The sequence below is a fragment of the Anomaloglossus baeobatrachus genome, chromosome 5 (genome assembly GCF_048569485.1).
Source record: "Anomaloglossus baeobatrachus isolate aAnoBae1 chromosome 5, aAnoBae1.hap1, whole genome shotgun sequence".
NCBI classification, from domain to species: domain Eukaryota; kingdom Metazoa; phylum Chordata; class Amphibia; order Anura; family Aromobatidae; genus Anomaloglossus; species Anomaloglossus baeobatrachus.
This window is the reverse complement of record NC_134357.1, coordinates 493,511,532-493,538,175: the sequence shown is the minus strand read 5'-3', so window position 1 is coordinate 493,538,175 and position 26,644 is coordinate 493,511,532. Positions and strand designations below refer to the sequence as shown.

Genomic DNA, 26,644 nt, shown 5'->3' with positions numbered 1-26,644 from the left:
AAATGAATCGTGTCATTCGAAAGGTTAACTTGTCCTGCAAAAAACAAGCCCTTACATGGCTACATTGATGGAAAAATAGAAATGTTATGGGTTTTGGAAGTAGAGGAAAAATGAAAAAAAATGTAAAGTGGCCATGGAATGAAGAGGTTAACAAGGCCAGAAACATTCTTTACCTATCAAAAGTAGAGGTCGGGAAAATTGGTTGATAAATGCGCAAAATATGGAACGCTTCACGAATTTGCGTGTCATCCTTGCGCAGGGGCCATGCTAATCTTCTCTGTATCGTTCCAATTTTAGTATATGTGCTGCCGAAGCGAGCACGAACTCATAGCTGACCTGACAGCTATATATAGTCCTGAAAAAGAGAATATTAAAGCTTAAAGAGATTTTTTTTTTCTTCAGTTAATTCTGAAAGGTTTTCTGTAGTATTCTACGAATCTTGCAGTTAAAATGTCAAAAAAATAATCAGGGAAAAAGTAAGTAATATTTTGTCACACATTAATATGCAAATGAGCCGCACAGGATCCTGGGAGAACGTGTGACGGCAGCTGTGGTTGTTACAGACGGCAGTGACTGTGGAATATATGAACAAGTCTATCACCTGAGGCAATTACTGCTGATCCGGGGCTTTTACCTCAGGAGATAAGAATCGTCAGAGAATTCATCCATCTGGCAAAGTGTGAAGTAAATATAAACGTGATTCTTACTCTTTTGCTGGCGATGACGTAGTTGTAAAATAGGTAAAAACAGCAATTAAACAACAGGCAGCAGAGTGGCGCAGCGGAAGCGTGCTGGGCCCATAACCCAGAGGTCGATGGATCGAAACCATCCTCTGCTAGATGTAATGTTTTATTTTTTAAATATGATTACTATTATTTTAAATAATGTATAAATTGCCATGTACGTTTCTGGAGGAGATATTCAGTTCACACTGTCCTTACATTCTTTATTTGCAGATTCTGTAGGACCTCCTGCTGTATAGGAGACATTACAACTGTACAGAAGCTCACAGGTACTGAACAAGGGACACTACTAATGTACATGGGGCATTACTATTGTACAGGAGCTCACAGGGGGAATTACTACTGTACAGGGGCATTACTATTATACAGGGGCTCACAGGGGAAATTACTACTGTACAGGGGCATTATTACTATTGTACAGGGGCTCACAGGGGGAATTACTACTGTACATGGGGCATTACTTCTGTACATGGGGCATTACTATTGTACATGGGGCAGTACGCTTGTACAGGGGCTCACAGGGGGAATTACTACTGTACATGGGTCATTACTACTGTACATGGGGCATTACTGGTATTGTACCGGGGTTCACAGGGGGAATTACTACTGTACATGGGGCATTACTACTGTACATGGGGCATTACTATTGTACATGGGGCAGTACGCTTGTACAGGGGCACACAGGGGGAATTACTAATGTACATGGGGCATTACTACTGTACATGGGGCATTATTACTATTGTACAGGGGCTCACAGGGGGAATTACTACTGTACATGGGGCATTACTACTGTACATGGGGCATTACTATTGTACATGGGGCAGTACGATTGTACAGGGGCACACAGGGGGAATTACTAATGTACATGGGGCATTACTACTGTACATGGGGTATTACTGTCGCGGGCGGAGGAGGGGACGCCGCGCTCTCCCACTGCTCGGGTCCGGCTGCCGCTGCGGCTGCTGCGGCTGCTGCGGCCTGCTGCTGCTGCTCGGTGGCTCGAGCGATGGGCCGGATCCCGGGCTCCTCGCCCGTGAGTGAAAGGGAATTGGGATTTGGGATAGTTTATTGTCCGTGACGCCACCCACGGTTGTGGTGATTTGTTGACACCACCGCTGCTCTGTATGGGGATCCCGGGGACTGATGACAGGGAGCAGCAAAGCTGTTGGTTCTCCCCTCCGTGGGTATGGGGTTGTTGTCCCGGGGCCCAGTGATGAGGTGCGTGATGCAGGGCTTGGTGGGGTGCAGGGACGCGGGGGCAGCGCTGTGCCTTGCGGCACTGTGGTACTCACTCAGCCTGAGACGATGACACAGTTCTCGCTAAAACACACGGCTGGAAAGACGGTTCCCACGGACGGCTTCACTTGCTTTTCCCCAGTAGTTGACGGTGACGGTCCCTTTTCCTGCACCTAAGATGATGATGGTTGCGATGGGTTCCCACCGGTAACCCGCTCCCCGGCTTGGATGTGGGCCGGAGGAGCCCTACTTTGCCCGCAGGCGCTGGCCCTGAGAAACTGGTGCCCTGGCGGTGGCGGTGTCTCTCTCCAACGGTTGGACTGTTGCCTTCAATCGGGACTTGGTTGTTGGGAGACCCAGAGGTCCCCTTCACTAACGGATTTGGCAAATTCACGGCGACTCCTAGCCTTGCCGGGATCCGAAAGGCCCCTGCCAATGGTGCTGACTGCTCTTCGTATACCGCTCCGGTACCGCCGAGCCACCACCCGTCCGCGGTCCTTCCAGCAACCTCCAAGCAGTCTCCCCTGCAAACAGTCACCGCCGTCTGCTGACCTTGCTGTCTCAGTCCGGGGCACACACCCGGACCAACTTCAGGCTTGCTTAACTGTTCCTTTTTCTGTCACTACTCTCACTTAGTCTTCCACTTTAACTCCTCTCTCAAGCTCCTCTACCACTTCCTTCTACTTCACTAAATTTTCTTATCTGCCTGGTTCTCCCGCCTCCAGGGCTGTGAACTCCTCGGTGGGTGGAGCCAACCGCCTGGCCCACCCCCTGGTGTGGACATCAGCCCCTGGAGGGAGGCAACAAGGATTTTAGGTTAGCCTTGGTGTTCCTAACTGGGGTGTAGGGTGTGGTGGGGTTATGACCTGTGACCCCTGGCTTGCCCAGGGCGTCACATTCCCCCTTAGTAAAATGCAGACCGTCCGCGGGCTGCCCGTCCAACTCCGGTTTTATTTTCTGAAAAGATATAAAAAAAAAAGAATAACACACATACAAATTATGACATCATCCCACATTGGGCGGTTCGGTACTTAAACGTTGCAAAACGGTAACATTAAAACGGTTGCGGCTGCCGCTCTCTCCCACCCAAGTAACCTGGCCCTGATGCTGCCCCTAAAACCCAGGCAGCACCCCTTGACCCCAGTCCTGAACCAGTTACCCGAGCGGGATCTGTCCTTCCCCTCCAGAGGGTAGCCACCGGTTCCTGTGGTGGCTGGGCCCCAGCCTGCTCCACTGCGGGCCCTCCCTCCAACCTGCCTCTCCGGAGGCGGTTACGGTAGCTGCAACAACAGATTTTTATTTACAACCCACTTAACGTTTGTGGTTGCCCTGCAAGTTCACGGGCTTGTCCATAGGAGTTTCTATGCAGCTAGATGGTCCCCACGGGGATAACAGTGCCGGCAACGGCCAGTTCCCAATCACGGTAGACAATCAGGTTACTTTCACGGTAATCATTTTCTCATTTTTGCAAGAACTTTTTAAAACTTTCAAACGCACTCAGACTTCCGCCCCCTTTTAAAGGACGGTTTCCCTGTACCTAAGTGGGGGTCTACCTAGGTTGGAACGGGTGGACCTCCGGGGTCCGGTGTAAGTGGGGCTAGGCAGTGGGGCAGAGGGAACAATCAGTTCCTCCTCCCTGCTATCGTGTGGGGCAGGCGGAGGCATAGGGGAGCTGGGTACAGGTTCATCCCTGGGCACTGGCACTGGTTCTGGCTCACGGTTGACCGCCTCCATCACTTCTTCATCCACAGGTTGTGGGAACAGTATCACTGGAAGAATCACTGCGCCGTTCTGTGTAGGCCAATCTGCTGGGAAGTCACCCATCACAGTGTGGATCACCTCTTTTGCCTTCTCTGCTGGTGGAGGAACCGGTACTTCAGGCGTTGCCCTCAATGCTGGTGGGCATCTTTTCAGATGGTCTCGAGAAACCGTGGCCAAAGTGCCCCCTTGGTCACGACTGATCTGGTAGGCCTTCCCATCCTCCCATCCTGTGGGCTGTATGACGTATGGGGTTTGTTCCCATTGATCATCCAGCTTGTGGGTCTTTCTCTTCCGCTTTAACACCACATCTCCAGGCTGGAAAGGGCCCGCAGATGCTTTCTGATTGAAGCGCCGCTCCTGTTGTTCTCGACTCTGACTTAGATTCTTCTCCACATACTCCTGAATTTGTCGGTACTGCATCCTCCGCCGGGTGTCCCATTCAGCCGTTGAGGGGAGTGTCTCTGGGGCTTCCAGTCCCATTTCCAGGTCCACCGGCAGTCGGCCGGGCCGAGCCCTCATCAGATACGCTGGGGTGCACTTCGCTGAGCTAGACGGGATATTGTTGTACATATCGACCAAGTCAGGCAGCTTCTCCGGCCACAGGTTCCGCTCCTCCAACGGCAACGTTTTGAGGAGGCCAAGGACCAGATGGTTCATCTTCTCACACATACCGTTGGTCTGGGCATGGTAAGGTGTGGTCCGGATCTTCTTGCAGCCGTACAGCTGACAGAACTCATGGAACACCTCCGCCTCAAAGGCTGGACCTTGGTCGGTAAGCACCTTCTCAGGGTATCCATGGGGTCGACAGAAGTAAGCTTGGAACGCTCTAGCGGCGGTACGGCCGGTTAGGTCCTTGACCGGGACAACCACCATGAACCGGGAGTAAAGATCTACTATGGTCAGAGCGTAAGTGTACCCACTTCGGCTGGGGGTGAGCTTTACATGGCCCAAGGCGACCAGCTCCAGCGGTTGGTGTGTAATGGTGTAATGATCGGGCGTAGGGGAGCCTTCTGGCTGGCTTCATCCTTCCTCCTCAACGTACAAGGACCGCACTCTCGACACCAGGCCTCCACAGACTCCCGCATCCCACTCCAATAGAACCGCTCCCTCAACAGCATCTCCAGCTTCTTCCATCCGAAGCGGCCGGCACCATCATGGTACGCCTGCAGAACAGTGGGTACATCAGCTTGGGGAATAACCAACTGGCGGATCTTCTCATGGGTCTTCGGGTTGATCAGCTCACGGTACAACCTCCCCTGATGGAGACACAGCCGGGTCCGTTCCTTCCACAAGCGTTGGGCTTCAGCTGGGGCGGCAGGGACCATCCCAGCAGCGCCTTGCTTCATCAGGGTCTTGACTAGGCGGACAACGGGCGCCTGATTTTTAGCTTCCTGCCACTCCTGACTGGGCAGCGGATCCAGGTTCACCCGTTGTTGGTGGACATGTACCTTCTCAGTTGGTGGCCGGTGAAATGCAGGCAACTCGATCTCTTCGAGGTCATCATCCTCGCACCCTCCTTCTGACAAGTGGGGCATCCGAGAGAGTGCATCAGCATTAATGTTGACACGACCGGCCCTGTATTTGATTGTGAAGTCATAGTTGGCTAGTCTGGCCACCCACCGCTGCTCCAACGCGCCCAGCTTGGCCGTGTCCAGGTGAGTCAACGGATTGTTATCCGTGAAAGCGGTGAATTTTGCTGCGGCCAAGTAGTGGCGGAACCGCTCGGTGATAGCCCACACTAGTGCCAGGAGCTCGAGCTTGAAGGAGCTGTAGTTCTCAGGGTTCCTTTCAGTCGGCCGGAGTTTTCGGCTAGCATAGGCAATCACCTTCTCCTTTCCCTTCTGGACCTGGGACCGGACTGCCCCCAAACCCACATTGCTGGCGTCTGTGTAGAGGATGAATGGGCAGCCGTAGTCAGGGTACGCTAGGACCTCTTCTCCAGTCAAGGCCGCTTTCAGCTGACGGAAGGATTCCTCATGCCTGTCCTCCCACACCAGTGGGGCTCCGATGGGTCTACCACCTTTGGTCTGTCCCACGAGGAGGTCTTGCATGGGAGCAGCCATCTTCATGTACCCCTTGATGAAGCGCCGGTAGTACCTCACCAGACCCAAAAACTGCCTTACTTCCCTCACGGTGGTTGGTCTTGGCCAGTCCTGGATGGCAGTTATCTTCTCAGGGTCGGGGGCGACACCTTCCGCACTCACCACATGCCCCAGGTACTGCACTCTGGGTTTCAGCAGGTGGCACTTAGAGGGCTTCAACTTCATCCCGTATTTGGCAAGGGACGCGAACACCTCGGCTAGGTGCTCCAGATGGGCTTCATACGTCTGAGAGTACACGATCACATCATCCAGGTATCACATCACATCAGATCAACAGGACGGTCTCGAAGTTTAGATGTCCCAGACAGCACTCCATCAGCCGTTGGAAGGTTCCAGGGGCATTGCACAGCCCAAACGGCATACTATTGAATTCACAGAGCCCCATTGGGGTGGTGAAGGCGGTTTTCTCCCGGTCCTCCGGGGCCACTGCCACTTGCCAGTACCCACTGGTGAGGTCAAGGGTAGAGAAGTAGTTTGCGGTTCTCAGTGCGGCCAAAGACTCTTCAATACGGGGCAGTGGGTAGGCATCTTTATGCGTTATCTGATTAATTTTCCGGTAGTCCACACACATCCGCATGGTGCCATCCTTCTTCTTGACCAGTACCAACGGAGCGGCCCAGGGACTACAGCTATCCCGAATAACCCCTGCCTCCTTCATGTTCCTCAACATATGCTTGGCACACTGGTAATGTGCAGGGGGAATAGGCCTGTACCTCTCTTTGATAGGGGGGTGCTCACCGGTGGGGATGTGGTGTTGGACCCCTTTGATCTGCCCAAAGTCTAGTGGATGTTTGCTGAAAACTTGCTCATACTCCCGCACCACCCTGTATACCCCTGCTTTGTGATGTGTGGGGGTATCGTCAGTGCCCACGTGTAGCTGTTGGTGCCACTCGTTCACCTCCCCTTGGAGCGGGGGCGTGCTGGTAGTAGGTGGGGAAACTGAGGGAGTGGCCTCGTGGATGGTGTGGGGATCTAGGGTGAGCAGCTTGGCAAGGGTGGCATACCGGGGAAGCCTGACTTCTTCCTCCCCACAGTTCAGTACCCTCACGGGCACTCTCCCCTTCTTTACGTCTACCACCCCTCGGGCGGCCATTACCGTGGGCCAGTGCTCGGAGGGTAAGGGCTCCATCATGGCAGGGTAGTCACGCCCCTGAGGCCCTACTGCTGCCCTACACCAAATCATCATCTCACTCCTAGGGGGCACAATCAACGGAGCAACATCCATCACTCTCACTCCACCAATCTCTCCTCCTGTTGAGTTTACATGCTGGCGGTACATCAAGGCTCGGATCTCACGCTGCACAGCTCTCTGTCGGCTCCCCGCCGCCGTGGCGGCCAGCTGTTGCAGTAGGGCCAACACATCACCCATACAGTGCTCCATCACATTGGTTCCTAGCTTTATCTTCGGGTTATGATCACTGGGTTCATTCATGATCACAATCATACCCTGATGTTGCAGTTCAGCTTGCCCCACTGTCATAGCCACCTGCTTATACCCCACTTGGGTCAATGGGAGTCCATTAGCAGCAATCAGTGTTATACTAGTATCTGGGGGTGCCAACTCGTCTATCCCCCAATACCGCTGGTACAATGTGTATGGTATGGTGGTTACCTGTGATCCAGTGTCCAAGAGAGCCATCACCGGTATGCCGTCCACAGCCATCGGGATGATAGGCCGGGCCCCGATATACCGGTCCCGCCAGTCTGGGGGGCCACGGGGTTCTACTCCTGAGGACTGGCCCGCGGCCCCAGGGGTTGCTCGTTTAACGGGCACTGTCGGAAGTAATGCCCAGGCTTACGGCACTTGTAACAGGTTGGAGGTCTGTTTCGCAAATTGTTAGTACTTCTCCGCTGCATCCAGGGGACATCCTCAGGGCTGTCGGCAAGCTGTATCTGTGCTGGAGGCTGGGATCTGGTCAAGGGTTGGAGTGCAGCAAGGATCTTGGCAAGGTCTCCGTCCATGCGACGGACCTGGGCTGCCAGTTCTTCCATCGTGCTGCTTGGGGCTGTAGGGATTGGAGAGGTTGGTAGGGCAGGGGCCACCACGACGGGGGCCGTCTCAACGGACCACGGGGCGGGCTCCAAGGTTTCTGAAGCCGGGGGTTGCAGTGCTTTAATGGCCCGTTCCTTTAACACAGCAAAGTCCACATCAGGGTGTTCCAGGGCCCACAGCCGGAGTTGTTTGCGATCCTCAGGGGACCTCATCCCCAGCACAAATTGCTCTACTAACATCTTGTTGCTGTCCGCCTCACTGATAGCGTTCACCCGCTTGAGCATGTGGAGGGTGGTTTGCAGACGTAAAGCGTAGTCCCGAATGCTATCCACAGACCGTTGCCAGCACTGGTAAAACTGCATCCTCAGCTCAGCTTCGGTACGGGTCTCAAAGGCAGTCTGTAGCTTCTCAAATATGGTGGCTACAGAGAGCCGGTCCCCCTCAGCCCAGGTCTCCGCCTCCTGCTCAGCCACGCCGGTTAACTGGCCCAGCACTACCGCTGCACGTTGCTTATCAGTCAGGGGGTACAGTTCTAGCAACGGGTTAAGCTTTTTCCGGAAGACCTGTAAAGCATCAGGTTTCCCGTCATACTGCAAGGCAAGGAGAACGGCATCACCTAAGCGAGAGCGGGGGCCGCGGCACCTCCTGCCAGCACGGCCGGGACCTGGGCAGGCCCATTCCCTTCTACGGGTGCCACTGCGGCTGCGACCACCGCTCCTCCAGCGGCTCCGTCGGGCGCAGACATCTTGTTTTCGTCCCCCTTAGCCTCTTTCCGGCCCCTCCTCTATCGGGGCGGGGTCTTGGCCTTCGCGCCTCCACTACTCGAGAAGACGCTCGAGCGTGAACTTTTCGCGCCAAAGATGGCGACGTCTGAAATTTTCTGTCCGGACACCTCCGGCGGTCACAAGGCGCACCTCTACCCAACGGCAGAGCGGTAAGATCCTGTTCGTGACGCCAAGTTGTCGCGGGCGGAGGAGGGGACACCGCGCTCTCCCACTGCTCGGGTCCGGCTGCCGCTGCGGCTGCTGCGGCCTGCTGCTGCTGCTCGGTGGCTCGAGCGATGGGCCGGATCCCGGGGACTCGAGCGGCGCTCCTCGCCCGTGAGTGAAAGGGGATTGGGATTTGGGATAGTTTATTGTCCGTGACGCCACCCACGGTTGTGGTGATTTGTTGACACCACTGCTGCTCTGTATGGGGATCCCGGGGACTGATGACAGGGAGCAGCAAAGCTGTTGGTTCTCCCCTCCGTGGGTAGGGGTTGTTGTCCCGGGGCCCAGTGATGAGGTGGTGCGTGATGCAGGGCTTGGTGGGGTGCAGGGTTGTGGGGGCAGCGCTGTGCCTTGCAGCACTGTGGTACTCACTCAGCCTGAGACGATGACACAGTTCTCGGTAAAACACACGGCTGGAAAGACGGTTCCCACGGACGGCTGCACTTGCTTTTCCCCAGTAGTTGACGGTGACGGTCCCTTTTCCTGCACCTAAGATGATGATGGTTGCGATGGGTTCCCACCGGTAACCCGCTCCCCGGCTTGGATGTGGGCCGGAGGAGCCCTACTTTGCCCGCAGGTGCTGGCCCTGAGAAACTGGTGCCCTGGCGGTGGCGGTGTCTCTCTCCAACGGTTGGACTGTTGCCTTCAATCGGGACTTGGTTTTTGGGAGACCCAGAGGTCCCCTTCACTAACGGATTTGGCAAATTCACGGCGACTCCTAGCCTTGCCGGGATCCGAAAGGCCCCTGCCAATGGTGCTGACTGCTCTTCGTATACCGCTCCGGTACCGCCGGGCCACCACCCGTCCGCGGTCCTTCCAGCAACCTCCAAGCAGTCTCCCCTGCAGACAGTCACCGCCGTCTGCTGACCTTGCTGTCTCAGTCCGGGGCACACACCCGGACCAACTTCAGGCTTGCTTAACTGTTCCTTTTTCTGTCACTACTCTCACTTAGTCTTCCACTTTAACTCCTCTCTCAAGCTCCTCTACCACTTCCTTCTACTTCACTAAATTTTCTTATCTGCCTGGTTCTCCCGCCTCCAGGGCTGTGAACTCCTCGGTGGGTGGAGCCAACCGCCTGGCCCACCCCCTGGTGTGGACATCAGCCCCTGGAGGAAGGCAACAAGGATTTTAGGTTAGCCTTGGTGTTCCTAACTGGGGTGTAGGGTGTGGTGGTGTTATGACCTGTGACCCCTGGCTTGCCCAGGGCGTCACATTACTATTGTACAGGGGCACACGGGGGAATTACTAAGGTACATGGGGTATTACTACTGCACAGGGGGCATTCCAATTTTACAGGGGCTAACAAGAGGCATTACTACTGTACAGGAGGTATTAGTATTGTACAGAGGCTCACAGGGGGCATTACTACTGTACGAGTGGGCATTATTTTTGTACATGGGGGTCACATGTGGGCAATACTACTGTACAGGGGGGCATTATTACTGTACTGGGGCTCACAGGGGAAATTACTACTGCACAACGGAGCATTACTACTGTACATGGGGTCAAAGGTGGGCATTACTACTGATCTTGGGGGCATTGCTATTGTACAGGGGGCATTACTACTGTGCAGGGGGCATTACTACTGTAAAGGGGGCATTATTACTGTACTGGGGCTCACAGGGGAAATTGCTACTGCACAACGGAGCATTACCATACCTCCCAGCATTTAAAGAAGGGAAAAAGGGACAAAGTTTGCGGCGCGCCGTGGCAATTTTAGGCCATGCCCCTAACCACACCCATTTCACAAACAGCCACACCCATATCCACTCCCCATCCACACCCATCCAGCAAATTGAAACTGCAGAAGCTGTCCGTGATCACTCTGAGCCGCCACAGATCAGCAATGTGCAGAACAGGCAGGAAGTTAAGTACAGAGTTTGCAGGCGGCTAAGACCCAGGAGGAGAGCTGAACAGGGTGTGCAGGCAGCTAGGACCCAGGAGGAGAGCTGAACAGGGTGTGCAGGCAGCTAGGACCCAGGAGGAGAGCTGAACAGGGTGTGCAGGCAGCTAGGACCCAGAAGGAGAGCTGAACAGGGTGTGCAGGCAGCTGGGACCCAGGAGGAGAGCTGAACAGGGTGTGCAGGCAGCTAGGACCCAAGAGGAAAGCTGAACAGGGTGTGCAGGTGGCTAGGACCCAGGAGGAGAGCTGAACAGGGTGTGCAGGCGGCTAGGACCCAGGAGGTGAGCTGAACAGGGTGTGCAGGCAGCTAGGATCCAGGAGGAGAGCTGAACAGGGTGTGCAGGCGGCTAGGACCCAGGAGGAAAGCTGAACAGGGTGTGCAGGCAGCTAGGACCCAGGAGGAGAACTGAACAGGGTGTGCAGGCAGCTAGGACCCACGAGGAGAGCTGAACAGGCTGTGCAGGCAGCTAGGACCCAGGAGGAGAGCTGAACAGGGTGTGCAGGCGGCTAGGACCCAGGAGGAGAGCTGAACAGGGTGTGCAGGCGGCTAGGACCCAGGAGGAGAGCTGAACAGGGTGTGCAGGCAGCTAGGACCCAGGAAGAGAGCTGAACAGGGTGTGCAGGCTGCTAGGACCCAGGAGGAGAGCTGAACAGGGTGTGCAGGCGGCTAGGACCCAGGAGGAGAGCTGAACAGGGTGTGCAGGAAGCTGAGACCCATGAGGAGAGCTGAACAGGGTGTGCAGGCAGCTAGGACCCAGGAGGAGAACTGAACAGGGTGTGCAGGCAGCTAGGACCCAGGAAGAGAGCTGACCAGGGTGTGCAGGCGGCTAGGACCCAGGAGGAGAGCTGAACAGGGTGTGCAGGCAGCTAGGACCCAAGAGGAGAGCTGAACAGGGTGTGCAGGCAGCTAGGACCCAGGAGGAGAGCTGAACAGGGTGTGCAGGCAGCTAAGACCCAGGAGGAGAGCTTAACAGGGTGTGCAGGTGTGGCGCCCTGGACAAGCCAGGACGTCACAAGCACTACACCAACACACCCCACACTCCCGGTCAGGCACACCAAAGTCAAACAAAATCCTTGTTGCCTCCCTCCAGGGGCTGATGTTCACACCAGGGGGTGGGCCAGGCGGTTGGTCCCGCCCACCGAGGAGTGCACAGTCCTGGAGGCGGGAAAAGGAGGGAGTTGAGTTTTAGAGTTTGAAATGGAAGGAGTGAAGTGGTAGAGGAGCAGACAGAAAGTGGTCCGGGTGTGTGGCCCGGACGGAACAGCAAGGTTGGCAAACGGTGGTGACCGTCTGCAGGAGAGGCCTATTGGAGCTAGCCGTAAGGACCGTGGACGGACGGTGGCCCGGCGGTACCGGACCGGTGCGCAAAGAGAAGCCAGCACCATCCGGCAGGGGCTTACGGACCCCGACAAGGCTAGGAGTCGCCGTGCAATTTGTCAAATCCGTTAGCGAAGGGAACCTCCTGGGTTTCCCAGCAGCCAAGTCCCGACAGAAGGCAACAGTCCAACCGAGAGAGGGAAACACAGTCACCGCCAAGGCTAAAGTTCCCAGGGCCAGAGCCTGCGGGCAAAAGGGGCTCCTTCAGCACATATCCAAGCTGGGGAGCGGGTTACCGGTGGGAACCCATTGGAACCGTACACACTACACAGGTGCAGGGAAAGGCAGTCACCATCAACCTGCCGGGAGGAGAAACACCGCAGCCGTCTGTGGGACCCGTCCATCCAGCCGTTTGTTTTACCGGAGACTCTGTGTTCATCATTGGCTGAGTGAGTACCACCGTGCCGTGCGGCACAGCGCTGCCCCCACGACCCTGCACCTCACCAGGCCCTGTAACCCGCCTGCTATCCATCCCAACCCCCCTCACCGGGCCCCGGGACAACCAACCCCCCTACCCACGGAGGGGAGAACCAACATCCAAGCTGCTCCCTGTCATCGCTCCCGGGATCCCCGTCCAGAGCAGCGGTGGTGTCACCAATCTCACCACAACCGTGGGTGGCGTCACGGACAATATCCCTGGGTCCTAGCCACACAGGTGGCTAGGACCCAGGAGGAGAGCTGAACAGGGTGTGCAGGAGGCTAGGACCCAGGAAGAGAGCTGAACAGGGTGTGCAGGCAGCTAGGACCCAGGAGGAGAGCTGAACAGGGTGTGCAGGCGGCTAGTACCCAGGAGGAGAGCTGAACAGGGTGTGCAGGCAGCTAGGACCCAGGAGGAGAGCTGAACAGGGTGTGCAGGCAGCTAGGACCCAGGAGGAGAACTGAACATGGTGTGCATGCAGCTAGGACCCAGGAAGAGAGCTGAACAGGGTGTGCAGACGGCTAGGACCCAGGAGGAGAGCTGAACAGGGTGTGCAGGCAGCTAGGACCCAGGAGGAGAGCTGAACAGGGTGTGCAGACGGCTAGGACCCAGGAGGAGAGCTGAACAGGGTGTGCAGGCAGCTAGGACCCAGGAGGACAGCTGAACAGGGTGTGCAGCTAATGTTCACACATCAGTTTTTTGCCATCAGACGCATCCGGCAGAAACATGAAAAAACGCATCAGGCGTCTGTTGCCACCGGATGCATTTTTTCCCCATAGACTTTCATTAGCGCCGGATTGCGTAGGATGGCCTTGCGTTCCATCTGGTTTTCGCTGGATTCGGTAAAATTTGCTTTTCCAGCGGCCGGCTGGAACGCTGAGGTGAACGTTTTTTTGGCTGGCAAAAAAACGGATCGCACCGGATCCGGCACCGTACGGGGTGTTTTATAATGGGACCCTATGGACGCCGATCCGGGGAAATCCGTCATATGCCGGAAGTCGGCGCCAGTTTCCGTTTTTTGTTTCTGGGCATGCCATGACGGTGTGTAAATAGTCTCTCTCTTTGTCGGTCGGTCCGTCGGTCTCTCTCTCTGTCGGTCAGTCTCTCCCTCCCTCCTTTATACGCACCGATCACCGTCGCGGCACTGCACGGCTGTCACACGTCTCTGGCGGGTTCTCCTCTTTTGAAAATGCCGACCGCTCATTATTCCATCTAGTATTCACTGCTTCCCCCGCCCACCGGCGCCTATGATTAGTTGCAGTCAGACATGCCCCCACGCTGAGTTAAAGCTGTCTCACTGCAACCAATCACAGCCGCCGGTGGGCGGGTCTATGTAGTGTAGTAAAATAAATAAATAATTAAAGAAACCGGCGTGCGGTCCCCCCAATTTTGATATAGCCAAGGTAAAGCCACACAGCTGAAGGCTGGTATTCTCAGGATGGGGAGCTCCACGTTATGGGGAGCACCCCGACCTAAAAATATCAGCCAGTAGCTGACCAGAATTGCCGCATCCATTATATGCGACAGTCCCGGGACTCTACCCGGCTCATCCCGAATTGACCTGGTGCGGTGGCAATCGAGGTAATAAGGAGTTAAATGGCAGCTTATAATTGCCACTAAGTCCTAGGTTAATCATGGCAGGCGTTTCTCCGAGATACCTTCCATGATTAACCTGTAAGTGAATGTAAATAAACACACACACCCGAAAAAATGGCCCCTGCGCAAGGATGACACGTAAATTCGTGAAGCGTTCCACATTTTCACGCATTTCTCAACACAATTTTTTTTCACCCTCATTTACTGAGTTAACCACGTCACGACCTTGGACGGATCTATCCGTCAAGGATCGTGTCCTGTTAAGCCCCGCCCCCTGCCGCGAGCAGGCGGCGGCGGTCGGCACGCATATAAGATGTTTTAAACAGCTGACATGTGTGCCTGCATGTTGCGAGTGGAATCGCTTCCACTCGCAACATTTAACCCCTTAAATCTCGCTGCCAAAGTCTGGCAGCGAGATCTACAGTTAGGTCCAGAAATATTTGGACAGTGACACAATTTTCGCGAGTTGGGCTCTGCATGCCACCACATTGGATTTGAAATGAAACCTCTACAACAGAATTCAAGTGCAGATTGTAACGTTTAATTTGAAGGTTTGAACAAAAATATCTGATAGAAATTGTAGGAATTGTACACATTTCTTTACAAACACTCCACATTTTAGGAGGTCAAAAGTAATTGGACAAATAAACCAAACCCAAACAAAATATTTTTATTTTCAATATTTTGTTGCGAATCCTTTGGAGGCAATCACTGCCTTAAGTCTGGAACCCATGGACATCACCAAACGCTGGGTTTCCTCCTTCTTAATGCTTTGCCAGGCCTTTACAGCCGCAGCCTTCAGGTCTTGCTTGTCTGTGGGTCTTTCCGTCTTAAGTCTGGATTTGAGCAAGTGAAATGCATGCTCAATTGGGTTAAGATCTGGTGTTTGACTTGGCCATTGCAGAATGTTCCACTTTTTTGCACTCATGAACTCCTGGTTAGCTTTGGCTGTATGCTTGGGGTCATTGTCCATCTGTACTATGAAGCGCCGTCCGATCAACTTTGCGGCATTTGGCTGAATCTGGGCTGAAAGAATATCCCGGTACACTTCAGAATTCATCCGGCTACTCTTGTCTGCTGTTATGTCATCAATAAACACAAGTGACCCAGTGCCATTGAAAGCCATGCATGCCCATGCCATCACGTTGCCTCCACCATGTTTTACAGAGGATGTGGTGTGCCTTGGATCATGTGCCGTTCCCTTTCTTCTCCAAACTTTTTTCTTCCCATCATTCTGGTACAGGTTGATCTTTGTCTCATCTGTCCATAGAATACTTTTCCAGAACTGAGCTGGCTTCATGAGGTGTTTTTCAGCAAATTTAACTCTGGCCTGTCTATTTTTGGAATTGATGAATGGTTTTTACTTTCATGGAGTCTTCTCTTTACTGTTGACTTAGAGACAGATACACCTACTTCACTGAGAGTGTTCTGGACTTCAGTTGATGTTGTGAACGGGTTCTTCTTCACCAAAGAAAGTATGCGGCAATCATCCACCACTGTTGTCATCCGTGGACGCCCAGGCCTTTTTGAGTCCCCAAGCTCACCAGGCAATTCCTTTTTTCTCAGAATGTAAACGACTGTTGATTTTGCTACTCCAAGCATGTATGCTATCTCTCTGATGGATTTTTTCTTTTTTTTTCAGCCTCAGGATGTTCTGCTTCACCTCAATTGAGAGTTCCTTAGACCGTATGTTGTCTGGTCACAGCAACAGCTTCCAAATGCAAAACCACGCACCTGTAATCAACCCCAGACCTTTTAACTACTTCATTAAGGTTAACGAGGGAGACGCCTTCAGAGTTAATTGCAGCCCTTAGAGTCCCTTGTCCAATTACTTTTGGTCCCTTGAAAAAGAGGAGGCTATGCATTACAGAGCTATGATTCCTAAACCCTTTCTCCGATTTGGATGTGAAAACTCTCATATTGCAGCTGGGAGTGTGCACTTTCAGCCCATATTATATATATAATTGTATTTCTGAACATGTTTTTGTAAACAGCTAAAATAACAAAACTTGTGTCACTGTCCAAATATTTCTGGACCTAACTGTATATGCGCGTGGCCATGTTTTTTACTTACCACCGCCCCCACCGGACGTCACGTGAGTGATCACGTGACGTTCGGTGGTTGCCATCGTAGCACAGGGTCATGTGATGACGCCTGCAGCTACGAAGTTTCACTTTCGTTTTTCCTCGGCACAGAGCAGAGGGAAACCGGAAGTGACTGAATCTGCTGTTTACAGCTGTATAGCTGTGATCAGCAGATACTGGAGAGCGATCGGATTGCTGATCGCTATAGCCCCCTAGGGGGACTAGTGAAAAAAAAAAAAACTAAAAAAAAAGTTTTAAAAAATAAAATAAAAACAAAACCTAAAAGTTCAAATAACCCCCCTTTCACCCCATTGAAAATTAAAGGGTTAAAAAATAAATAAATATACACATATTTGGTATCGCCGCGTTCAGAAATGCCCGATCTATCAAAATATAAAATCAATTAATCTGATTGGTGAACGGCGTAGTGGCAAAAAAATTCCAAACTCCAAAATTACGTTTTTTAATCGCCGCATGTTTTACGCAAAATGCAATAAGAGGCGATCAAAACGTAGCATCTGCGCAAAAATGGTACCATTAAAAATGTTAGCTCGAGACACAAAAAATAAGCCGTCACTGAGCCATAGATCACGAAAAATGAGAACGTTACGTGTTTCGGAAAATGGCGCAAAACGTACGCCACTTTTATTGGACAAACTTGTGAATTTTTTTTAACCCCTTAGATACAAGTAAACCTATACATGTTTGGTGTCTACAAACTCGGACCGACCTGAGGCATCACACCCATACATCAGTTTTACCATATAGTGAACACGGTGAATAAAACATCCCAAAAACTATTGTGCGATCACACTTTTTTTGCAGTTTTTCCACACTTGGATTTTTTTTGCTGTTTTCCAGTACAATATATGGTAAAAGCTATGGTTTCATTTAAAAGTACAACTCGTCCCACAAAAAACAAGCCCTTATATGGCAAGATTGACGGAGTAATAAAAAAGTTACGGCTCTCGGAAGAAAAGGAGCAAAAAACAAAAACTCAAAAACGGAAAGTGCCCGGGGGCTGAAGGGGTTAAAGAACATTTTTTGCCTCATTAACCCCTTCATGCCATGGCCATTTTACTTTTTTTTTTTTTTCATGTTCCTCTCCTTATTCCAAAAGCTATAACTTTTTTATGTTTCCTTAAATATACTCTAGAAGGGCTTCTTTTTTGTGGGAAAAGTTAACGTTTTCACTGGCATCATTGATTTTACCATATAAAGGAGTGGAAAATGTTAAAAAAAATCCAGGTGCACTGAAATTGCTAACAAAGTGCAATTCCGCATTGTTTTTTGGCTTTTTATATACCATGTTCACTATATAATAAAACTCTCCTGGTGGTATCATTCCTCAGCTCATTACGAGTTCATACAGACCTAACATCTATATTTTTTTATTTTATTTAAGTAGTCAAACAAAATTCAGAAATATCCAAAAAAACAATAAATTTACCTTTTCGCGACATTTTCCAGGACCGTAATGTTTTTATTTTTTGGGGATCTGGGACTATGGGAAGGCTTATTTTTTGTGCCCTGAACTGACGTTTTGCCGATAAAACCGGGGGTAGATATGTGTTTTATTACAATTTAGGCTATGTGCACACGTAAAGTATTTTGTGCAGCTCCACTTCTGCATCTTTTTGCAGGAAAACACGTTTTTGTACAAGGTTGTGCACTACATTGGATTCCCTGGACTATGTCAGATTCCCTGGACTACGTCAGACCTGCCTGGGTTTTTATTTTAAATATATTGGTGAGTGCTGTAATGGGGGAGAAAAAAAGGCGCAATAGGGTTTTACCCGGTTTACAGAGTGAAAGAGGATAAAGACAGTGCACTCACCTGGCCGGGTTGTGCCAGTCACAACCCCTTTGTTAGCGTGGATGAGCGCTTGGGTGGTTCTGCAGCGGCCCCGTTATAGAGCAAATTTTAAATATAAAGGACTGGAGAAAACGGGTTTAATGCCGCGCTAAAAACCACGAGCATGTATAAATCAAATTATTCTCTTTATTTAGATCATTCCTACGCGTTTCAGAGGCTTATCTGCCTCCTTCCTCAGGGAAAAAGAATTTCTTTTCCCTGAGGAAGGAGGCAGATAAGCCTCTGAAACGCGTAGGAATGATCTAAATAAAGAGAATAATTTGATTTATACATGCTCGTGGTTTTTAGCGCGGCATTAAACCCGTTTTCTCCAGTCCTTCATATTTAAAATATATTGGTGAACCAGGGAAAGAGTTGGAGAGTGGGGTTTTTTCAAATAAACTATTTGTGTGTGTTTTTTCTTTTTACTTATCAGGTTAATAATGAGGGTGATTGATTGACGCCTCTTCATTAATAACTCCTAGACCTGATGACAGCTGACATTACAAAGCTGACATCAACCCAAAAATATATTGCCCTGATAGCCAACGCATGCTAATCTTCTCTATATCGTTCCAATTTCAGCATATGTACTGCCGAAGCTAGCACAAACTGCCATCCGACCTGCCCGGTATATATAGTCCTATAAAAAGGAATATTTTAACTTAGGGAGATTATTTTTTTAATCAGTTAATTCTGAAAGGTTTTATGTAGCATTCTATGAATGTTGCAGTTAAACTGCAAAAAATCTAATCAGGGAAAAAATAAGTAATAATTTGTCACTAATTAATATGCAAATTAGATCCGCGCTGCACAGGATACTGGGAGAACATGGGGCCTATTTCCTACTGTCAAACGGGCATTACTATGGTACAGGGCCACACGGGGGAATTCCTAAGGTACATGGGGCATTACTACTGCACAGGGGGCATTCCAATTTTACAGGGGCTCAGAAGAGGCATTACTACTGTACAGGAGGTATTATTATTGTACAGAGGCTCACAGGGGGCAATACTACTGTACGAGGGGGCATTATTTTTGTACATGGGGTCACAGTTGGGCAATACTACTGTACAGGGAGGCAACGCGCGCTGTGGCAATTTTAGGCCATGCCCCCTAACCACACCCATTTTACAAACAGCCACACCCATATCCACTCCCCATCTACACCCATCCAGCAAACTGAAACTGCAGAAGCTGTCTGTGATCACTCTGAGCCGCCACAGATCAGCAATGTGCAGAACAGGCAGGGAGTTAACTACAGGGTGTGCAGGCGGCTAGGACCCAGGAGGAGAGCTGAACAGGGTGTGCAGGCAGCTAGGACCTAGGAGGAGAGCTGAACAGGGTGTGCAGGCAGCTAGGACCCAGGAGGAGGGCTGAACAGGGTGTGCAGGCAGCTAGGACCTAGGAGAGCTGAACAGGGTGTGCAGGCAGCTAGGACCCAGGAGAAGAGCTGAACAGGGTGTGCAGGCAGCTAGGACCTAGGAGGAGAGCTGAACAGGGTGTGCAGGCAGCTAGGACCCAGGAGGAGGGCTTAACAGGGTGTGCAGGCAGCTAGGACCTAGGAGGAGAGCTGAATAGGGTGTGCAGCTAAGGGTATGTTCACACATCAGGTTTTTGCTGTGTGGCACAATCCGGCGCTTTGTGGGAAAAACGCATGTGGTTTTATTTTTGCCGCCGGGTGCGTTTTTTCCTCATAGACTTTTATTAGCGCCGGATTGTGCCGCATGTACTTGTGTTTAATCCAGTTTTTGCCGGATGCGGCAAAAATCGTCACTCCGGCGGCTGCACAGGACGCAGAGAGGAACGTTTTTTGCCAGCGGCAAAAAAATGCATAGTGCCGGGTGCGGCGCTGTGCGGCATGGTGCATAATGAAAGTCTATGCGAGCCGGATACGGTGTCATGCTTCAAACGCCGGAAGCATGTACCGTATCCGGTTTTTACTTCTGAGCATGCCCAGAAGTGATATAAATTCATTGCTTGTCAGAAAATCAATCAATCACTCACTCTCTCTCAAACTCTCTCACTCACTGACTCACTCACTGACTCATTCACTCACTCTCACCCACTCACCGATCACCGGCGTGGGGCTGCACGGCTGTCACACTGCTCCGGCGGCTTCTCCTGATTTGAAAATGCCGGCTGCCCATTATTCAATCTCGTATTCACTGCTTTCCCCGCACACCGGCGCCTATGATTAGTTGCAGTCAGACATGCCCCCACGCTGAGTGACAGCTGTCTCACTGTAACCAATCACAGCCGCCGGTGGGCGGGTCTATATTGTGCAGTAAAATAAATAAATAATTAAAAGAAAAACGGCGTGCAGTTCCCCCCCCAATTTTGATACCAGCCAAGATAAAGCCACACGGCTGAAGGCTGGTATTCTCAGGATGGGGAGCTCTACGTTATGGGGAGCCCCCCAGCCTAAAAATATCAGCCAGCAGCCGCCCGGAATTGCCGCATCCATTAGATGCGACAGTCCCGGGACTCTACCCGGCTCTTCCCGAATTGCCCTGGTGCGGTGGCAATCGGGGTAATAAGGGGTTAATCATGGCAGGCGTCTATGAGACACCCCCAATGATTAACCTGTAAGTGAAAGTAAATAAACACATACACCCAAAAAAAATCCTTTATTTGGAATAAAAGACAAAAAACACCCTCTTTCACCATTTTATTAAAATCCCCAAATACCCCTCCAAGTCCAACGTAATCCACAGAGGTCCCACGACGCTCTCAGCTCTACTACATGAAGCTGACAGGTACGGCAGTAGAACACCGCCTCTCTCTATCAGCTCCACGCAGCAACTGAAGGGAGTCGCGCTGTCAGCGGTGACGTCACTGAGGTAATGCCGGGTTGTGTGCAGTGAAGATGCGTGCAGGGTAGTGCCGGCGTGTGCGGTGATAATGTGTGCGGTAGTGCAGGGGTGTGTGGTGACGATACGTGCGGGGTAGTGCCGGCATGTGCGGTGGTGATGCGTGTGAGGTAGTGCCTGCGTGTGCGGTGATGATGCGTGCTGGGTAGTGCCGGCGTGGGCAGTGATGATGCGTGCTGGGTAGTGCCGGCGTGTGCGGTGATGATGCATGCGGTAGTGCAGGGGTGTGCGGTGATGATGTGTGCAGGATAGTGCCTGCGTGTGCGGTGATGTTGCGTGCGGGGTAGTGCCTGCGTGTGCGGTGATGATGTGTGCTGGGTAGTCCCGGCGTGTGCGGTGATGATGCATGTGAGGTAGTGCCTGCATGTGCGGTGATGATTCGTGCTGGGTAGTGCCGGTGTGTGCGGTGATGATGCGTGCTGGGTAGTGCCTACCTGTGCGGTGATTATGCGTGTGAGGTAGTGCCTGCCTGTGCGGTGATGATGTGTGTGCGGTAGTGCCTGCGTGTGCGGTGATGATGCATGCTGGGTAGTGCTGGCGTGTGCGGTGATGATGCGTGTGAGGTAGTGCCTGCCTGTGCGGTGATGATGTGTGCTGAGTAGTGCTGGCGTGTGCGGTGATGATGCGTGTGAGGTAGTTCCTGCCTGTGCGGTGATGATGCGTGTTGGGTAGTGCTGGCGTGTGCGGTGATGATGCGTGTGAGGTAGTGCCTGCCTGCCTGTGCGGTGATGATGCGTGCTGGGTAGTGCTGGCGTGTGCGGTGATGATGCGTGTGAGGTAGTGCCAGTGTTTGTGCAGTGATGGTGGGGTCTCTGTCTCTCTCTCAGCGTAACAAAAAAAAACAAACAAAAAACGGATTTGTCGCATCAGTTTTTTCACAATCTGAGACGGATCCGTTGCATCAGGCACAAACCGGATTGTGCCTGATTGGAAAAAACTGATGTGTGAACTTAGCCTAAGGCTGCTTTCACACATCCGGTCTTTGCTGTGCGGCACAATACGGCGCTCTGCAGGAAAAACTCAACGTTTTTTTTTTGCTGCCGGTTGCAGTTTTTCCTGCATAGACTTAAATTAGTGCCTTATTGTGCCGCATGGGCTTGCGTTCCGTCCGGGTTTTGCCACATGCGGCAGATTTAGCCGATGCGGCGGCTGGATGGAACGGTGCCTGGCACATTTTTTGTCCAGCAAAAAAACCCGTATCGCGCCGCATCCGGCTGATGCGCCACAATTTGCAATGCATGCCTATGAACGCCGCATGCGTTTTTTTCCACTGCGCATGCTCAGTAGCCTGCCGCAAGCGGCAAAAACCGGATAGGCCGCATGTAAAAAACTTATGCAAAGGATGCGGTTTTGTCGCCGCATCCGTTGCATAGGTTTTAGAGCCGGATTGGCTGACTGCAAAACCGGAGGTGTGAAAGCAGCCTAAGATGCAGCAACTCTGCCAAGCAGGAGATCATGTGGTCGGTAGCTGATAGAAGCATTGGCAATGCTTCTATCTTTGCATATTACCGGCCAGTGCTGTGCACCTGCAGGAGAGGAAACAAGTGGTAAGTACACACTGTCCTGTCCCCAATGTCCTGATCTACCGTGTGCCTGCAGCATTGAGAAGCAAACACACGATAGATCAGGACACAAACACACGGGAGTCAGAGAAAGAGCTGGAGGAGCACAGGCTCGGGATAGGGGAGGGGGGGGTGAGATTCATTACCTTAGGCTGGAAAGACCATCTATGCGAGTAAAATCGGTCCGAGTTAGCTGAAAAAAAATGATGATTTTGATGATTTTAGTTCACATTAGGTCAGAATGCAATGCAACTGCACTGCGATCCTGAGATTTTTCTTATGATTGCAGTGCGAGTGCAATGCGTGTGCGATCCGTGTGTGATCCTTTTTTTTCTCAGCAGCTGTCATCTGCCATTCAGCTTTGCTACATGGCCGCTGACAGCAGCCACAGACAGCCATGTAGCAGAGCTGAATGGCAGATGACAGTAGACATAGACAGAGCCACACAATCAGAATGAACTCGGGTGAACTTCACCCCACTTCATTGTCATGCCGCGGCTCTGTCTGTGTCACGTCCTGATAAGCGGTCACCCGTGAAGGACTCACCGGTGACCGCTAATCCCCTGAGTGACTGAATTGAGCAGCGCGATTAGCGCTGTTGTCACTCAGGTTACCCGCGGCTAGCTGGATCTTCCCCCCGTGACCGCAACTCACCTGTGACTTCATCGCTGTCACTCGGGTGACTTGCTGTCACTGTTGGAGGATCCAGTGGTGGCCGCGAGTAACCTGACTGACATCATCAGCTGATCGCGATAGTCACCTCAGTGGCTGCAAGAAGCTGAGAGGAGCGGCGGTGTCTTCTGCAGCTCCTGTCACCGTCATGTAGCAGAGCTGAGAGCGTCGAGGGACCTCCGTGGATTACGTCGGACAAGGATGGGTTTTTTGCGTACTTAATAAAGTGGTGAACGAGGGTCTTTGTTATTGTTTATTATTTCAAATAAAGGATTTTTTCACTGTGTGTGTTTATTAACTTTAATTTACAGGTTAATCATTGGGGGTGTCTCATAGACGCCTGCAATGATTAATCTAAGATTTAGTGGCAGCTATGGGCTGCCATTAAGTCCTTATTACCCCGATTGCCAACGCACCAGGGCAAATCGGGAAGAGCCGGGTACAGTCCCAGAACTGTCGCATATAATGTATGCGGCAATTCTGGGCGGCTGCTGACTGATATTGTTAGGCCGGGTGGGCTCCCCATAACGTGGAGCTCCCCATCCTGAGAATACCAGCCTTCAGCCGTATGGCTTTATCTTGGCTGGTATTAAAATTGGGGGGACCGCACGCCATTTTTTTTTAATTATTTATTTATTTATTTATTTTACTGCTCAGCATAGACACACCCACCGGCTGCTGTGATTGGTTGCAGTGAGATAGCTGTCACTCAGCGTGGGGGCGTGCCTGACTGCAACCAATAATAGGTGCCGGTGGGCGGGTAAAGCAGGGAATACAAGATTGAATAATGAGCGGCCGGCTTTTTCAAAAGAGGAGAAGCCGCCGGAGGAGTGTGAACGACGTGCAGCGCCGCGCTGGTGATCGGGGATCAGTGAGTATGAGAGAGGGGGGGAGAGGGATAGACCGACATAGACAGAGAGAGAGGGACAGAGATAGTGACCGACCGACCGACCGACAGAGAGAGAATAGAGAGCGAGAGGGAGAGACCGACTGACAGAGAATAGTGATTGACAGACATTGTGCGATATCACTCGTTTCCAGTGTTTTAGGAAACATGCGAGAAATGTATTTAGAAAATCGAATGTCACTAGGATGGTGTGAGTGCCGTCCCGTGACATCCGATTTTTTACACGCTCCCATAGACTTGCATTGGAGAGACTCGCAGTAGAAACTCGCAAAAAAGCAGCATACTGCGATTTTTTTCTCAGTCCGATTTGGACTGAGAAAAAAATCGCAAATGCGAGCTAAATCATTCATTAACATGTGTCCGATTCCAATGCGAGATTTTCTCGTATTGCTCTACTGCGAGAAACTCGCAAGTGAGAAGCAGCCCTTAGCAGAAGCAGCACAGAGACTAGCGTGCTCTGCTCTGTAATGCTCACGTCACGTGCTAGGATGGTTGGAGGGAAAAGCAGCGAGGCGGGGAGAGAGTGGGTGGGTGGAGCCACGGGATACAGACCTCCCGCCCAGGGCAACAGGACAAACTCTGCAAATCGTGATAGTCCCGCTGTATCCGGGACGGTTGGGAGGTATGGCATTACTACTGTACATGGGGTCAAAGGTGGGCATTACTACTGATCTTGGGGGCATTGCTATTGTACAGGGGGCATTACTACTGTGCAGGGGGCATAACTACTGTACAGGGGGCATTACTACTGTACAGGGGGCATTACTACTGTGCAGGGGGCATAACTACTGTACAGGGGGCATTACTACTGTGCAGGGGGCATAACTACTGTACAGGGGGCATTACTACTGTACATGGGGTCACAAGTGAGCATTACTACTGATCATGGGGCATTACTACTGCACAAGGGGGCACTACTATTGTACAGGGGGCATTACTATTGTGAATGAGGGCATTACTGCTGTACATGGGGGCATTACTAGTGTACAGGAGCTCACAGAGAGTATTACTACTGTACAATGGGACATTACTGCTGTACAGGGGCATTATAATTGTACAGGGGCTCACAGAGGGCATTATTACTGTACAGGAGGCATTACTCATGTACTGGGGAACACAGGGGGCATTACCACTGTACATCAGGTCATTACTACTGTAGAGGGGCTCATTGATAAGCATTACTTTTGTACATGGGGCTACTAATACTATACAGTGGCTCACAGGGGACAGTCTCTTGTTTTTATTTCTCTCTGTTTATCTTTTTCAGGTTCCCATTTGTGGACTATGGCGGATTCCTTGGACTACGGCGGTCCTGCTATTTTTTTTTGTTTGTTTGTTTGTTTTAATAAAGTAGTGAATGATGGAAAGTGTTTATTTTAATAAATCATTTTGTTAAATTGTGTATGTTGTCTTTTTTTTATTACTGGTTTATTAATGGGGGTGCCTGATAAACGCCTCTCCATTACTATCCCCTGGGCTTGCTGCCAGCTGACATTACACAGCTGACATCAACCCCAGCTACCATTACTCCGATTGCCACCACACCATGGCAATCAGGAAGAGGCGGGCAAAGCGTCAGAATTAGAGCATCTAGTGTGATGCTCCACTTCTGCAGCAGCTGCAGGCTGCTAATTTTAGGCTTGGACAAGCCAATAACCATGGACCTTCCCAGCCTATCAGCCCCTAGCTGTCTGCTTTTCCTTGGCTGGTTACCAAACATAGCAGGGAACCCATGCCAGTTTTTTAATTAACTAATTTATTTATTTATTTAACCCCGTCACTAGTACGCCATTGGTCGTGACCCTGTGGTTACCTTGGGCTCCTGCGGATCTGATCAGCAGACATGCGTGTGTTAACCTTTTGGATCACACTGTCAAACTCTGCTTCTGCCACCGTCGGTGGCCTCGTGATGCAATCAAGGGGCACACTTGTATTTCCATGACAGCTCGGGGTCAGATTATTACTCCTGATGCTGTCATGAATCACTTCCTGTGAGAGTCAACAGAGCACCAGCACTCTCAGGAGACCAGCATTTCTCCTGATCAGAGTGATGCTGCAGCATCGCTCTGAACAGGAAAAGCAATCGCAGTGTACAGTCATAAAGTCCTTTAGGGCAACTGGTAAACTCAGTAAAAAATATTAAAGAAAAAAATAAATATGTAAAATATGAAAAAATAAAAGCTAAAGCTCAAATCACCCCCCTTTTGCCCCATTGAAAGCAAAACAATTAAAAAACTAAAAAACAAAACAAATTTGGGACGCCCCTGAGGTAACTAGGTGTCACAAAACAAGATAACATCACTGTAACAGCTCGGGTCCTACATAACTGTGCCAGTCAGTACACACACACCAGCACACCGGGACACATACACTCCAAAACCAGGGCGGGAGACTCCCATAGAACCAGGTGACAGGGCTGGGCACTGTGAGCTAACAGGCAGACAACTGGGTAGGGAGTAGAGATGAGCGAACCGGTCGCGGTTCGGCTCGAGTTCGGTTCGCCGAACGGAGGTCCCGTTCGAGTTCGGTTCGTCGAACGTTCGACGAACCGAACTCGAACTGCATAGGAAA

The 26,644-nt window shown here is 51.4% G+C and overlaps 1 long non-coding RNA gene and 1 other non-coding gene across 2 annotated transcripts; one reads left to right on the top strand and one right to left on the bottom strand.

The window, feature by feature from the left end:
• Positions 1-214: 214 nt before the first annotated feature.
• On the bottom strand, positions 215-321 carry LOC142313523 (U6 spliceosomal RNA). Its single transcript, XR_012754518.1, has one exon. It is a non-coding gene; the product is annotated as a U6 spliceosomal RNA (small nuclear RNA).
• Positions 322-588: 267 nt separating this feature from the next.
• LOC142310393 (uncharacterized) lies at positions 589-25,435 on the top strand. The gene is made up of 3 exons (XR_012754149.1): positions 589-841; positions 957-1,012; positions 25,341-25,435. It is a non-coding gene; the product is annotated as an uncharacterized LOC142310393 (long non-coding RNA).
• Positions 25,436-26,644: the final 1,209 nt, after the last annotated feature.